We start from the raw sequence: 15,986 nt of genomic DNA, 5'->3' as shown, positions 1-15,986 counted from the left end.
TAAGTTGCTGAGTCATGTAAAGCTGTTAAAAGTAGGCATCACGAGAGCTTTTAACCTTGGCCTGACTCTTGTGGAGTACCAAGGACGCTTTGTGGGGCGTGGAGTAAACAAGCAGGGGTTATGATGAGTGTCCTGCTCAAGTGAATAATTAATTTTAGTAAGAGGTCACGAGAAGGTACACCTAAAAGCATCATTAACTTTGATATAAGTGATTCAGGTGAAGCTAGACAGTTTGAGTGAGAGGCAAGACAGTGCTCCAGGAAGTAGATATAAGCAGAGGCATGAAGGTGGACAGCAGAGTACAGGTTTAGGTGGCTGGCAGACGGGGCAGATTCGGGAGTGTCTCGGGACAACAGCTCTGCTGAGTGGAGAGACAGTCACACGACCATGGACAGCTTAAGGAATCTGGTGAGTGGCAGTAGCTACGATGGGGAGATTGTGAGTGTGCAAGACAAGGAAATTTCACATGCCTGGGCGTAAATTATAAATGCCAGTTAGCATCTGCTCGATAACCAGCAATAATTGATGCTAGTCCCTGGTTTTGGGGATAATTATAGCGGTTATTCTTGTAGTGAGTAACTACTCAAAGATATGATACTCATGAGTTATTATGATACATTAAGGGTTTGTAATTATAAGTATTAGAGTTAAATCTCCATATACTGAGTGACTTGATTGCATTTGTATTGCTAAAGTAATATAACTGTCTTGTTCTAAGCTAGATATAGTAAAGTATAAAAGGTATCTTTGTAAGACATCTGCAGGCGATCTTGGACATCGCAACTTCCAGAACAGTAGTAATATTAATGCAGTAAACACTCTCAACATAATTTGAATTTTCGGCCCACCTCAGGCCATCATCAGGTATTACAATTGTTTTCTACAGTTAGCTCAGACTTGATGAAAATAACAGAACTTTATTGAACCATAAAACTAAAAAAAAACAAGTAAAAAAGCAAGTAAATGACTTTAAGATAAAGAATTTTTTCAATCACAAAGATAGAGTGCCTACTCCTCTATGTTCAGATGTTGTTTACAAATTTACATGTCCTAGTTGTAAGGCTGGGTATATTGGATGTACAAGTCGTTCATTCAAAATAAGAATATCTGAACATATGGGAAAGAGCTACAGGACAGGGCAATATTTACATCAGATGGCTTTTTCAGCTATTAGAGAGCATTCATTAACCCATGACCACCCTTTCTCTTACAATGATTTTCAGATAGTAGCTAAATTCAGTAATTCGGCTGATGCTTTACTAGGAGAAAAATTACTAATAGAAAAGTATAGACCTGAAATCAATGTAGCAAATAGTACTTAATGGTCTGTTCGAATCTATAGGTGGGTTTGGTTTGTTTGCTTCAGTTTGGGAGGGGTTTGAGTTTAGTGTTCCAACAGACGAATGATGTTTCAGTGGGGGGTTTGAGTGGTTTTCTTTGGGTCTTCTCTGAGTGATTCTTGGCATTTCTGTTTCATTTCTGTTGACTCTTTGATGTATGGTCGTGAGGAGTGCAGACCTGTTTTCCATCTGCTCTCTTCTCTAGCTTTCACGGCTGCCTTACCGGCAATTAACATTTTCTTTTTTTTTCACCCTTCTGGTGACGTATAGGTTAGCTAGTTTCTAACTTTCCTCCCCTCCCCATTAGTTTGGAACAGTAGGTGTCTGTTCCTATTTACTGAGATTACCTTTGCTTATCGCCCACGGAGGGTCCCCCCCACTGATCGCTCTGGGGCGTGAATAAACACGGTCGGGCCTCCCTGGAGTGGTTTGAGAGGGCAATTTCAGCCTTAGGTGTGTGGTCCCCGGTTGTTTGTCCCTTGTTCGTTTTTCCTCCTCCTTCCCACTTCCCCCGTTAGGGGGAAGTGGTCCCTATGGCGGACACCCCTGCTGCCTCCCCCCCCCCTTCAGGGGGGGAGGTGGTCCTGACGATACCCCGACAGATTCACTGACTGACCGCCCGCAGACTGAACGGCCCCAGACACATCTCTTGGACATCCCTGTAAATAATGCCCAATATGTGACCCTACATGCTCTAGGTTTTACTCCCTTGAGCAGTCTCAATCCTTTCCTCATCAAGAAAGTGATTGATTACTGTCCTGGGGAGGTGGAACAAGTAAAAAAACTTGGTAACGGAGACCTGCTCATCAAAACGGTAAACTCATCCCAGGTAAAAGACTTAATGAAACTGAGTAAATTCCATTCATGTGATGTCGAGCCGAAGATCCCGCACGCCATGAATTCCTGCAAGGGTGTCATCACCTGCAGGGATCTCATGGTTATGGAAGAGGACGAGATCATACGGGAACTTGCCCAGCAGGACGTAATCGGTGCCCGGTTTATCAATAGATTTTCCGAAGGCGTGAGGACGAAGACTGCCACCATTGTCTTGACTTTTGGAAAAGTGTCACTCCCAGACCATGTTAAAGTTGGATATGAAATTGTTAACGTCAGGCCTTATATCCCTAATCCACTTCATTGCTTAAGGTGCCAATTGTATGCGCATGGTGATAAGACTTGTGGGGCTTCCCAGTCAGTATGTGGCAAATGTGGAACACAGGGACATGATGCTGAACGCTGCACATCGGAGACGGTACGTTGTTTTCACTGCAAGGGTGCACACTCCACTTCCTCTAGGGATTGTCCCAAGTGGAAGGAGGAGAAGGAGGTCTGTGCAGTGCAAGCAACTGAGGGCATTTCCTACTACGAAGCTAGGAAAAAGGTGAAGGAGTTGGATGCAACTCCCATGCCGAGTAGGTCCTATGCTTCGGCGGTAATGTCCCGTTCCTTGATGTGCACCGTGGAAACACAGACTGACCCTGAACCTGCTCCTCTTGCCTCACACTCTACCTCTCCATCTGAGCCTCCTGTCCAATCCACCTCTCAAACTGACACCCCTGTTGCACCTTCCTACTCTCAGGCTGCTGCTGCCTCTCAGTCAGTCAAGCCTAAGCCGAAGCCTGACAACTCTAGTAAGAAAAATATGACCACCCTCACCAAGTCACGACCTCATGTCCTTCCTGCTCCTGGTCCAGCGAGGGAGAGAAGAGTTAGCTCTTCCTCGGGGGGCTCTGGGAGCCTAGTTATTGATGAGCAACATATGGATGTTTCCGTTAGTAAGCACTGGGATAGGTCCCCCGGTAGCCACTCGCCTGGTGGCAGGCGGTATAAAAAAGCTAAGCACACTGGCCCCTCTTGTAAATCTTAAACCGCGACATTCACTGTGTTACAGTGGAATTGTAGGACTCTTGGGAATAAAGTCCACAATATAGCAATTTTGCTATCTATACACAGGCCAGACGTTGTTTGTTTACAGGAGACGCACTTGGTGGATCACCCAGATCCTCCACAGTTCAAACACTACCATTCGTATAGAAGATATGATGGTCACGGAGTCGCCATATACACCCACAAATCACACCCACAAACGGAAGTGATTATAGTTCTACTCTGGAAGCTGTCGCGTGCAGAGTAAAATTTAATAACACGTATCTGTCTATTTGTTCTATCTACTGTCCTCCCCGTGGTCCCATTGATGGTGATGCTTTCACTTCACTAACTCATCAACTTCCGGGTCGTAAATTAATTTTAGGCGATTTTAACGTCCATCACTGTCAATGGGGAAGCTTGAGGAGTGATGGTAAGGGGGAGCAAGTAGCCGACCTCATACTGCAGCCAAACCTCTGTCTTCTAAACAATGGTAGAGCGACTCGTGTAGACGACCGCACTGGTAACATGTCATGTATAGATCTGTCCTTGTCATCTCCTGATATACACACTAACATCTCTTGGGACCCATATGACGACTCGACGGGTAGCGATCATTTTCCAATCTGTCTTTCTTATACACGCGACGATTTTCGGCCTCCTCCACCACCTAAATTTAACTTTAAGAAAGCAGATTGGGGGTACTACTCACGGGTCACCAGTCTAGATATATCGTGAGATGACATTGACGAGAAAGTTTCACACCTACAGACTTCCATTATACACGCAGCTGAGGCTGCTATTCCCAAGACATCTACAATTCCAAACAAGCGTAGAGTTTCGTGGTGGACACCAGATTGCCGACAAGCACTCACAAAGCGCAATAGGAGATACAGGATTTTTGAGAAACAGCCAACAGAATCAAACTTTATTGCCTATAAAGCAGCTAAGGCTGAGGCAAGGAGGACAATTAAAGCAGCAAAATGGACTAACTGGCGTAGTTTTGTGTCCACGGTGAATTGCTCCACCCCACTAAGTCAGGTCTGGTCCACCATAAATGTACTAAATAACAAGTACACCCAGTCACCAATCACCACACTTGAGGTGGCCGGGAATGTCATTGACGATCCCGTGGACATTGCTAATACTATGGCCGACCATTTTGCCCAGGTAAGCAGCTCAGCCAACTATGATCCTCGCTTTCTCCACCATAAGCGTACAGCTGAGCTGCAAAACTTAGACTTTCCCACGGAAGACGGAGATAAGAGCTACAACTCCGAATTTACATTAGATGAACTTCTCCTTGCCCTTAAATCCTGTAAAGGCTCCAGTCCCGGTCCATCCACCGTTACGTACGGTATGATCCAGCATCTTACTCAGGCCAACCTGAGTAAGCTGTTAGCGGTGTACAATGAGATTTGGGCGTCTCACACGTTCCCAAACTCATGGCACTACGTGCACATCATACCGATACCTCGCTGGGATGGTCGCCTTACAAGTCCCAGTTCATTTCGACCTATTGTGCTGACTGACTGTCTATGTAAGGTCTTTGAACGTATGGTTGATAAAAGGTTACTTTTTGTTTTATTTTCGAAGGGTGTGTTAAATGATCAACAGAGTGGATTCCGGAAATACAGGTCCACTTTGGATCACTTAGTGCACCTGGAGCATTGCATAGCCGAGGCTTTTGCCAATCGTGAATTCATGATAGGGATTTTTCTGGATATTCATAAGGCTTATGATATGACCTGGTGAAACGGAATACTACATTAACTCTACGCTTATGGTTTAAGAGGTAATTTGCCCATTTTCCTTCAGAACTTCCTTACTGACAAAACGTTTTCTGTCAGATTACCCTGTAACGTAACTTCGGACATATTTGTCCAAGAGAACGGGGTACCACAAGGAAGTGTGCTTAGCCCTACTTTGTTCAGTGTTGCCATTAATGACAGTCTGTCATTCGCTTCCGTCCCCAGGACGATTAGATACTCACTCTATGCTGATGATTGTGCAGTGTGGCACTCTTCCCGCAATGCACAATCCTCAGCAGAGCAGATTCAACTGGCACTTGAATCTGTTCAGCGTTGGGCCCTGGAGTGGGGATTTAAATTTTCCGTCCCTAAGTGTGTCGGTGTTGTTTTTACTCGTAAACTTAACGTACCTTCTTTGTATTTGACTTTAGATGATCAGCCGATACCTTTTCAAAATTCAGTAAGATTCTTGGGTCTACATTTTGACAGTAGGCTCAGTTGGAGAACACATATTAATCATTTGCTTGTTTCTTGTAGTAAAAAAGTAAACGTCCTTAAGTTTCTTTCTGGTAAATCATCGGGAGCAGACAGAACGTCTTTATTGATGGTGTATAAGTCCCTTATCCGTTCTAAGCTTGACTATGGCTAACAAGTGTATGGGTCGGCATGTCAGGTCTCCATATTATAATTACAAATCATAATAGATAAATAGATAGATAGATTGATAGAGAGACAGATAGAAGCAGGAAGTCAGATGATGAGAAGGTATTGTGTCTGCGAGAATCGAGCAATGCTAAACATGCTTACACACTCTTAACTCAAGGAATGCTTTATAGGCACATGACAGCGCCTCGTGACCATGCACACACATACACACATACTCACACACAGGTTTCTGGAACTTTCCAACCACAGTGTAACACACGTGACACGACCCCTGCTACACCAGAATTTAGGAAAGAGAGGTCAGAAGGAGGCTAGCCATAGAACAGGCAGGTAGTAGGGAGAAGGGCTTAGCAACATGGGAGAGAGAGAGACAGAGTGAGACAGGAGGTAGCTCGTGGGACTCTGCTCAACTTCACTCGTGTGTGAGAGACTTTGTTAATATTTCCAAGGCAAATAAAAATAGTCCCATACTATTCTTTACCTCTCCTGTCATTGCATGACAAAAGGGAACCAAGATTATCTACTTACAAATCTACTCACTTGTAACAACCGCTCGTCCACAAGTCTAATATATATATAACTAATCTACAAAACTTCTCTACAAGTAACTACAAAGTCCTTTTTGTGACAGGCATCGGATGCTGTCCTCCGTAGACTTGATGTGCTTCAGAACGTGTGCTTGCGTATATGTCTCGGAGCCCTTTGATGTACTTGTGTGGAGCAGTTGGAAGTGGAGGCTAATGTGCCTCCCCTCCGTTTACGTGACCACCTGCTATTTTCTTATGGTATCACCACCCACTGTAAACGCTCACTTGGCCTTCCGAATCCTCCTACAGTGGGAATATCTGCTGTATGCGGCCCTCAAGCCAGTGGCTGTGAGACTTCACTTCCTCTGTGAGGTGTTAGGGTACGACCTTTCTAATGGGGATCAGGTTTTAACATAAAAAATAGCGGCCTGGGAGTCTCTTGCTACCACATTTAATACTGACTGGCTCCCCGTCGCAAAGTACAAGGCGCCGGAGGTGGAGGTACGACAGTTGTTCCGGATGATCCTCATTAGACACCTAGCGTCATTCCACTTGTACACCGATGGCTCTAAGATGGATGAATGTGTGGGTGCGAGTGTGTGGTCTATGGAATGCCGCATCCGTTTGCGCTTGCCACCCCATACGTCTGTATTCACTGCTGAATTATTTGCCATAGATCAAGCTATAGACTATGCTTCGCGTTCAGATCACAACAGTTTTGTCATTTTCTCGGACTCTAAGTCCGCCCTTCAGGCAATTCATTCATGTAGGACTGATTCACATGAGGTCCTGGGCCGCATTATCAATAAGCTGCACACGTGTGCTAAATCCTTCTCTCTGATCTGGGTGCCAGGTCATTGCGGTATTTACGGCAATGAGCAGGCTGACGTACTAGTTAAATCAGCTGTAGAACTCCAGGAGACTTGGGACGTTCCTCGTGAGCTACAGTCTAGTCTCTCTTTCGGAAAGAAATCAATTAATCTTCTGTGGCAAAGTCAGTGCACCGACCTGGCAATTCCATCAGTCAAAAGGACCATATGTGATTGGTCCAGTTCCTCCCGAGGAAACAGGCAAGAGGAGGTCGCTTTAGCTCGCCTCCACATGAATTCCACCCTATTGACACATATGTTACCATATATTAACAGACAATTTCCACCGCGTTGTACCACCTGTGATGCGGTGTTATCTAATAGTCACATCCTTTTGTACTGCAGTAGGTATGCTGGGGAACGTACCTCTCTGGCTGCCTTCTGTAGGATAAATGCGCTCCCTTTCACACTTGATTCTGTCTTGGGTGATGGGGACGTTGGTGTGACTAATAAATTGATGACTTTCCTGAAAGAGACCAGATTACTCAGAGAGTTGTGATTTATTTTATGAACTTGGTTGTGGTTTCCATGTTTATTATATATATATCTATTTTTTTTCCTTTTTGTATATAGGGATATGGTTTTTGTACATATGTAAATACGTCACTACACTTTTATATATTTGTGAAACGCAGGAGGAGGTTACATTTATATAAATGTATTTTTTTTCTTTTGTTCAGGTTCAGTAAATTTGTAATTGTTCCCTTTTTTTATTATATAAATTTGATAATTATTTGATTATTTTGTAGTAGTATAGTAATGAGTCTACATGTGATGTATAGATGGAAGTATTTGTCCTGGTACTATCCATGTATACTGATGTATTCTTTATACTTATTGTTTCATAATCATGAATAATAACTTAATATTGGTATGAAATAGATGCAAACATTTCATATCATTATTTTGGCTTTCATGATTATTGATTCTTGCTGGCCTAATGCCCCTTCACGGTGATGGCCAAAAAAAAAAAAAATCTGTTTGAGCTTTTATACTGGGAGGAGGGTTGATTTACTTGCTTTTTTACTTGTTTATTACTTGTTTTTTAGTTTTATGGTTCAATAAAGTTCTGTTAGTTTTATCAAGTCTGAGCTGACTGTATAGAACAATTGTAATACCTGATGATGGCCTGAGGTGGGCCGAAAATTCGAATTATGTTGAGAGGTATCTTTGTGTTTTGGAATCTCAGAGTGTGGACCAGTTTTCCTTGTAGTATGGGAGGGAATTGGGACAGACAAGGATGCACAGTGTCACACTGTCCTAACTTTAATGTTACAGATTCTCTCTGCACTTGTCTCCACACTCCCTACTGCTGTTGTTCTGATGCTGCCTATCTACAGCATTCATATATCGAGCTAATTAAAGATGAGTGTGAAACATGTAAGGGATTACTGAGGGCGTGTAGGGTACGACACAATCACGTCCTCATGTTATTCCTGCTCCTGCTCCAGCGAGGGAGAGAAGAGTCAGCTCTTCCTTGGGGGAGTCTGGGAGTCTTGCTGTTGATGATAAAATGATGGATTCCATCAGCAAGCACAGGGACAGGACCCCTGGCAGTCGCTCACCTGTTGCCGGATGGCAGAAAAAATATAAGCACACTGGTCGCATTCACTGTATTACAGTGGAATGGTAGGACTCTTGTGAATAAATTACATTACAGCAATCCTGTTATCAATACACAGGCCAGACGTTATTTGTTTACAGGAGATGCACTTGATGGATCACCCAAATCCTCCACAGTTCAAACACTACCACTCATGTAGAATATATGATGGTCACGGAGTTGCCATATACACACACAAACCACATCCAGAAACAGAAGTGGTTTTAAATTCTACTCTGGAAGCTGTCACGCGCAAAGTAAAATTGAATAACACGTGTCTGTCTCTCTGCTCTCTCTCCTGTCCACCACATGGCCCCATGGATACTGATGCTTTGAATTAACCTTCTGACCACCTTCCTGGAAATAAGTTAGTGTTGGCCAACTTTAATGCTCATCACTGTCAATCGGGTAGTTTGAGGACTGATGTTCGCAGGGAGCAAGTAGCCCACCTAATACTACAGTCCAACCTCTGTCTTCCGAACGATGGTAGAGCGACTCGTGTAGATCATCAATGATCATACTGGTAATTTTTTGGCCATCAATTTGCCTTTGGCCTCCCCAGGTATACATAAAGATTTCTCGTGGGATCCTTATGACTTCCTTGGGAAATGATCATTTACTCAACTGTCTATCTTATACACGCAACGTTATTTTGGACCCTCCACCTCCAAAATTTAACTTTAAGAAGGAAGATGGGGATCCTTGTCAAGGATTGCTGAGTTTGATATATCTGGGGAGTCCATAGCTGTAAAGTCTAAAATTTAACTAATTCCATTGTACACGCGGCTAAGGCTGCTATTCCCAAGCCTTCTACAGTTCATGTAAAGCACAGAACTCATGGGTGCACACCACATTGCCAACAGGCATTAAGGAAACACAGTAGGAGATACAGGATTTTTGATAGTCAGCCTAGTAAGAAAAACTTTATTGCATACAAACAAGTGTGGGCTGAGGCAAGGAGTACAACTTTAAGGGCTAAACATGATGCCTGGCAGTCTCTTGTGTCCACGGTGAATGGTTTTACTCCACTAAGTAATGTCTGGTCCACTAATAAACTACTAAATAATAAACGTCCCAACATCCCTGTGACCACTCTGCAGGTAGATAACAACATCTATGACGATCCCGCGGACGTAACTGACATCCTCGCCAGTAGTCTTTCTCACGTACTGTATGTAGCTCAGCCAGTTACGACCTGTGTCTTCTGGACCATAAACGCACGGCTGAGCTGCAAATATTACTCTTTGCCACAGAACACGCAGACTTCCCGTAAAACGAAGAATTTACCATGGATGAACTGTTCCTTGCCCTTAAATCCTGTAAAGACACCAGTCCTGGACCAGACACCGCCATGTACGGTATGATCCACCATCTTAATCAGGACAACCTGATTACGCTCTCAGCACTGCACAATGAGTTTTTGGCATCCCAAACATTGCCAAACTCATGGCACTTTGCACACGTCATACCGATACCCAAACAGACTGGTTGTCTTATGAATCCTACTTCACGTCGTCCTATTGTGTTGACTTCTTGTCTATGTAAGGTCATGGAACGAATGGCTAATAATTGGCTTCTTTTTGTTCTAGAGTCGACGAGTTTGTTAACTGATCGACAATGTGGCTCTGTAAATGCAGAAGTTCACAAGATCAGTTAATGCATTTGGAGCACTGCATTTTGGAGGCATTTGTCGACAAAGAATTCATGATACGAGTGTTCTTGGACACCCATAAAGGCTATGATATGACGTGGCAACAAGGTATGCTAATGAAGCTCTATGCATATGGTTTAAGAGCTACATTGCCTTTTCTTATTTCCAATTTTTTAAGGGACAGATCTTTCTCTGTCAAGTAACCCCGAAACAAATGTCGGATATATTTATCCAAGAAAACCGGGTGCCTCAGGGACCTATGCTTAGTCCCACTTTGTATAGAATTATGATCAATGATAGTGGTCAGTGGTGGCACCCACCATCCACTCACTCAGTGTAGTGATACTCTATTGCTGGGTAACTATACATTGAGTGACAAGCCTAATGATTTCCTGTAAACCAAGAAATCATTTAATACGCTGGGTGGTGGACTGTAGCACCAGTCTAGCAGGGTGGTACTCCCAAGGTGGATGGAAAGCTAATGACAGGGAGAGCTGGAGCTCCCGTTTCATCAGCCCTGGGGACTAGCTCCTGACCATCCCCCTTTGCTGAACTTTTTCAATGTTTCATTAACACAGAGAGTAGGCCAGCATACCCTCCAACGCAAGTTCCTCTAACTGTCACATCAAACTATGTGCACATTATACACTACACTTCCTATTAAAAAAAAAAATGGCATCAATTCACCAACCCTCGGAGTCCCCCACGAGAGGGAGTGACCATCGAAGTCCCCACCATCCGCCCCTCTCCCAGTGACGACCAAGCAAGATGCCTGGAACCGTGGAACCGTTCTCTGACTCTCTTCTACTTCATTTCTGCAACATTCACGGCCATTCCTCTAACTTTCCTGTTGGACACCGCCTCTCCATTAAACCTCACCTCCTCCTGGAGTAACTGAGATTCAGCTGTCTGAGGCAACTGACAGCAAGCCCTTTTCTGTATCCTCCTACTTTCTCTATACTCATTTCAAAGCCAAAGGTGGCTCTTGTGTATACGTACGCAATGACTTCTCTTGCTCTCGTGTTCCTGAACTTGGTTCTTCTGAATTCTCTACTCTCTGGCTTCGGCTATCCTGTCATTCTGTAACAAAATATATCTGTGCTGTTTTCCAGTCCCCTAATTCTACTGACTGTGAACAATTCTTTGACTATCTTACATCTATGACGGAACACATCCTGTCAATTTCTCCTTTCTCTGAAATCTCCATTCTAGGAGATATCAATGTTCACTACCTTAGGCTCTCCTCTCCTTTCACTGATCCACCTGGTAAACAAGCCTACAATTTTTTGTATCCTTAATGACCTAGAGCAGCTTGTACAGCACCCTACCCGTATCCCTGACCGTCTTGGAGAGAGCTCCAACATACTTGACCTCTTCCTTACACTGATCCTTCTGCTTACACTGATAATCTTTCCTCTCTACTGGGCTCCTCCGATCACAACCTTATCACCATAACCTCCCTTATCACACCAGTAAGGCTTGTGGACCCTCCCAAGAAGTGTTGGGTGTGGCACTTAGGAGCTGCTGATTGAAAGGCCCTCAGGCAGTAGTTCTTTGATTTTCCCTGGAATGATTATTGCTTCCATGGTCGAGAGCCATCTGGGTGTGCCTTCTGCATTATGGAGATTATTCTCTCTGGCATGGAAGCATACATTCCTTTCCCATATCCTACGACTAATGCAAAAAAAAGAAATAAAGAAGTTTAATCACGCTTGTTCTAATGCTGTCCACAATAAGGAGAAGACACGCAAAAGGTACCAGATCCAACCCACCACTGAATCTCAAGTTTTTTTTTTAATTTTCTGCCTAGAACTGTGCTAAGTCTGTCCTTTGCTCTGCTAAAAATAATTTCATTCATGCTAAGTGCTCCGAACTCTCCAATCTGAATTCTTCCCGCTCCTTCTGGCACCTTGCAAAACACCTTTCTAACAACTTTACCTCATCATCCTTCCCCCTTGGTTTCCACTCTGATGGCTCTGTAGCTACGTCTTCTACCGATTAAGCAGATCTCTTCGCTCAGTCTTTCTCCTCCAATTCCACCTTCAACAATTCCCGTGCTGTTCCTCAAACTTCCCCCCCCCCTTTTGACTTGCTCATGACTTTGATTAATGCCGATGTACCACATGGATCAGTCCTGGCTCCAACCCTATTCCTTACTAATAATAATGATCTCTTATCTGTCACTCATAATCACACCCATTCACATGCAGATGACTCAGCAGTTCACAGTTCATTCACACCTAAACATCCACTCACAAAGTTTAATATCTCTAACTCACAACTCAGTACACCCGTCTCCATAAATCAAGACTTATCTAAAAGAACTGATTTGGGGGAAAAAAAAAACCTTTGTCTCATTTAATGGTAGGAAAACCAAATCTATACAATTTACTGATGACATGAGTGAGAGAGAAAGACAGGTTTGGGGATGAGTTGGATGAAGGAGTAGGAGAAATTCCCAGGAGCTATAAAGTGATCATAATGGGAGATGTGAATGGAAGAGTAGGCACTGGTCCTGAGGATGACATAATGGGTTGTTATGGAGTACCAGGAGAAAATTATAATGGGAATCGACTAAAGGATATGTGTCAGGAGAGGAGATTGTGCATTTGTAACTCGTATTTCAAACACAAAGATGCACATAAATATACATGGTATAGAGGGAACGGGGATCGTGTTGAAAGAAGCCTGATTGATTACGTGCTCGTAGAGAGGTCGATGCTGGGAATGGCTGCTGATACGAGGGCCGTGAGAGGACGATGTAGAGGTCTATCAGATCATATGATTGTGGTATGCAAGATCAAGCTGAGAGGAGTGAGGTGGATCGGGAGAGAGAAGAGCAGTCAGGGAAAAAGACTGAAAGTCGAGAAGCTGAGGATCAAAGAAATAGCAGATGAATACAGGACCAAAGTAGGGGAGGAGTTGGAATCAGTGAATTGGAATGAAATGGATCTGGACAGTCTGTGGAATACATATAGGGATTGCTTAGTTAGAAATGCTAAAGAGGTGTATGGTGTGGCCAAAGTGGCAACAAGGAAGAAAGGTACGGCATGTTGGGACAAAGAGGTTAAGAGATCAGGGGAGGAAAAGAGGAAAAAGTGGCTAGAATGGTTATGGAACAGGGGTTCAACTGAAATAAGAACTGAATATATTGAGATCAAGAATCACGTCAAGATACTAGTGAAGAGGAAAAAGAAGGAGGTAAATAATGACATAGGAAGAAAAATGAATGCCAACTACTCTGAAAATAGAAGTTATTCTGGAAAGAGGTGCGGAAATGTGGAAGTGATAGTAGAAAGAAATGTGAAGGTGTGAAGGATGTAGGTGGTAGATTATTAACCCTTGGGGATGAAGTAAGGACCAGATGTAAAGAATATTTTGAAAGTCTGATGAATAGGAATAGAGAGAGGAGAGTCACTGTAAACATGATTGGTTTTGGGGGTGTGCAGAGAAGGAATGCAGTGCCAGGAAACGTGACACTAGCACAGGTGAAGAGTGCTGTGATGCGGCTGGAAAAAGGGAAAGCAACTGGGGTTGATGAGGTGTATGCAGAGATGCTTAAGTGATGTGAAGGGAGTGGAATGAAATGCTTTTTGGAGATAATATATAAGAAGGCATGGATGAGTGAGACTGTGCCAGCAGAATGGAGAAAAACTGTGATTGTACCCCTGTACAATGATAAAGGTGAGCGAAGTGAATGGAAGAATTATCATAGCATATGTTTATTGAGCGTGGCAGGAAAGGTATAAGGAAGAATTATTATAAAGTAAGATAGATATCAGAAGTCTTAGTGAGTGATGAGCAGGATGGCTTTAGGAGTGGCACAGGATGTGCTTATCAAATATTTGCAGTAAGACAGGTAGTGAAGACGGCTTGAGAGAAGGACTAAAAGGTGTTTATGGCATTCATTGACCTGGAAAAAGCCTACGACAAAGTAGTCAACGAAGGATTGGGAAGGTTTTGCGCGTGTATAGTGCAGATGGTAAGCTGCTAGGTGCCGTCAAGAGTTTTATGGTGGTGGTGAAGCACTGTAAGGGTTAATGGACATCTAAGTGAATGGTTCGAGATCGGTGTGGGCTTGCGACAAGGTTGTGTGATGTCCCCATAGTTGTTCAATATATATATGGATGGGTTGATGAGAGAAGTAAAAACACGAGCAATGGAGAGGGGGGGGATGGCGTTGGTAATCATTGGTGATGGATGGAATATCTCAAGTTTGTTGTATGTTGATGATGCAGCACTGTTTGCCAGTACCGGACAAGAACTTGGTAGGCTAGTGCAGAGTTTTGCTGATGTCTGTGAGCGTCGTGCCTTGAGAGTAAATATAGTGAAGAGTAAATGTAGAAAAGAAGGTGACTCCCAGTGCGATGTTACAGTGAATGGAGAGAGACCAGAATTGGTGAGAGTTCAAATACCTGGGAACAGTAATAGGAAAGAGAGGAAACTGTGCAAAAGAAGTGGAAAGTAGAGTGACACAAGGGAGGAAAGTAGCTGGTGCAATGAAGTCCTTGATAAGAAAAAGAGGCTTGAGTGTTGCAGCTGCACGAGGCTTAAACGAAGGAGTGTTAGTGCCATTTTTAACATATGGATGTGCGACTATTGTGTGGCATGAAAATGAAAAGTCAAGAGTAAGCGCAGTGAAGATGGGACTCCTGAGGAATGTATGTGGACTACAGAGGGTGGATAGGATACGAAATAATGTGATTCGTGAAAAATGTGGAATGGGGATGTCTGTGGACACCGGAATCGAGGAGAGTGTATTGAGATGGTATGGTCATGTGGAGAGAATGGATAACAACAGAGTGGTGAAAAAGGTATATCTAAGCGAATTTTGAGGAGGGAGAAGGCGAGGTAGGCCGAGGAGAAGGTGGAGAGATATGGTGGATGAGTGTGTGAGGATGAGGGGTTTGGAAGTCGGTGAGGCTAGGGAACTGACAAGAAATCGAGCTGGATGGATGAATGTTGTCAGGAGAAGTGCATGATCAGAGATTTGGCACCCCTTTTTAACGTGGCAGCGTCCGGATTTGCTCTGTCGGATACGTTTATAAGAAGCTACAGAACGTAGTGAATGTTTTTGGCGTATCCGATAGAGCCAGGATTCCCGGGGCTTTTTATTATTACATTTACATACACGCGGCACATTGGTCCTATCTCCAACAGTGACAAATTTGTAGAACGCCAGTTCTAATAGCTGTGACAATCCTGTAGCCATAGCCTTGGTCTGTACTCAGGTCTTTCAACACATCTTCACTGAGCTGAGGAAGATGGAGGGGCCATCACAAACTTTGATAAAATCAGGATCAAACTCCAACTCTGTTGCATCATTCAACATTTTTCCCAGGGGATCTGACGACTTATTTTTAGTAAGTGTTTTCACATCCAAAGCAGTCACTGGGTGTCTAAGTGACAGTTCACCTGTATGTAAATCACAGACTATTCAAACAAGTTTCTTCTGGAGTTTCTCCTCAACATAGTGCATTACTGCTCCTTCCCAACCAGTGCTGACATTGCAGGAATCACCCCCAGTAGCTTGAAGAGTCTTGTCTGCTTCTCTGTTCCTCAGCCATTCTACTAGATTGTCAGCAATAATTTGGGCACGTCTTTTCTCTTCAGTAGCTCCATCAAGAACAGTGCCACAAATATGTACCACCAGGTTCTATATACACTGTATATTGTTCTTCTTCTACAGCACCTGGATAGAGGCTCCCAGTCT

The sequence above is a fragment of the Coenobita brevimanus genome, chromosome 117 (assembly GCF_032717465.1).
Source record: "Coenobita brevimanus isolate Jiangsu-jjx chromosome 117, ASM3271746v2, whole genome shotgun sequence".
In the NCBI taxonomy this organism is placed as follows: Eukaryota; Metazoa; Arthropoda; class Malacostraca; order Decapoda; family Coenobitidae; genus Coenobita; species Coenobita brevimanus.
Note: the sequence above shows the minus strand (reverse complement) of the source record.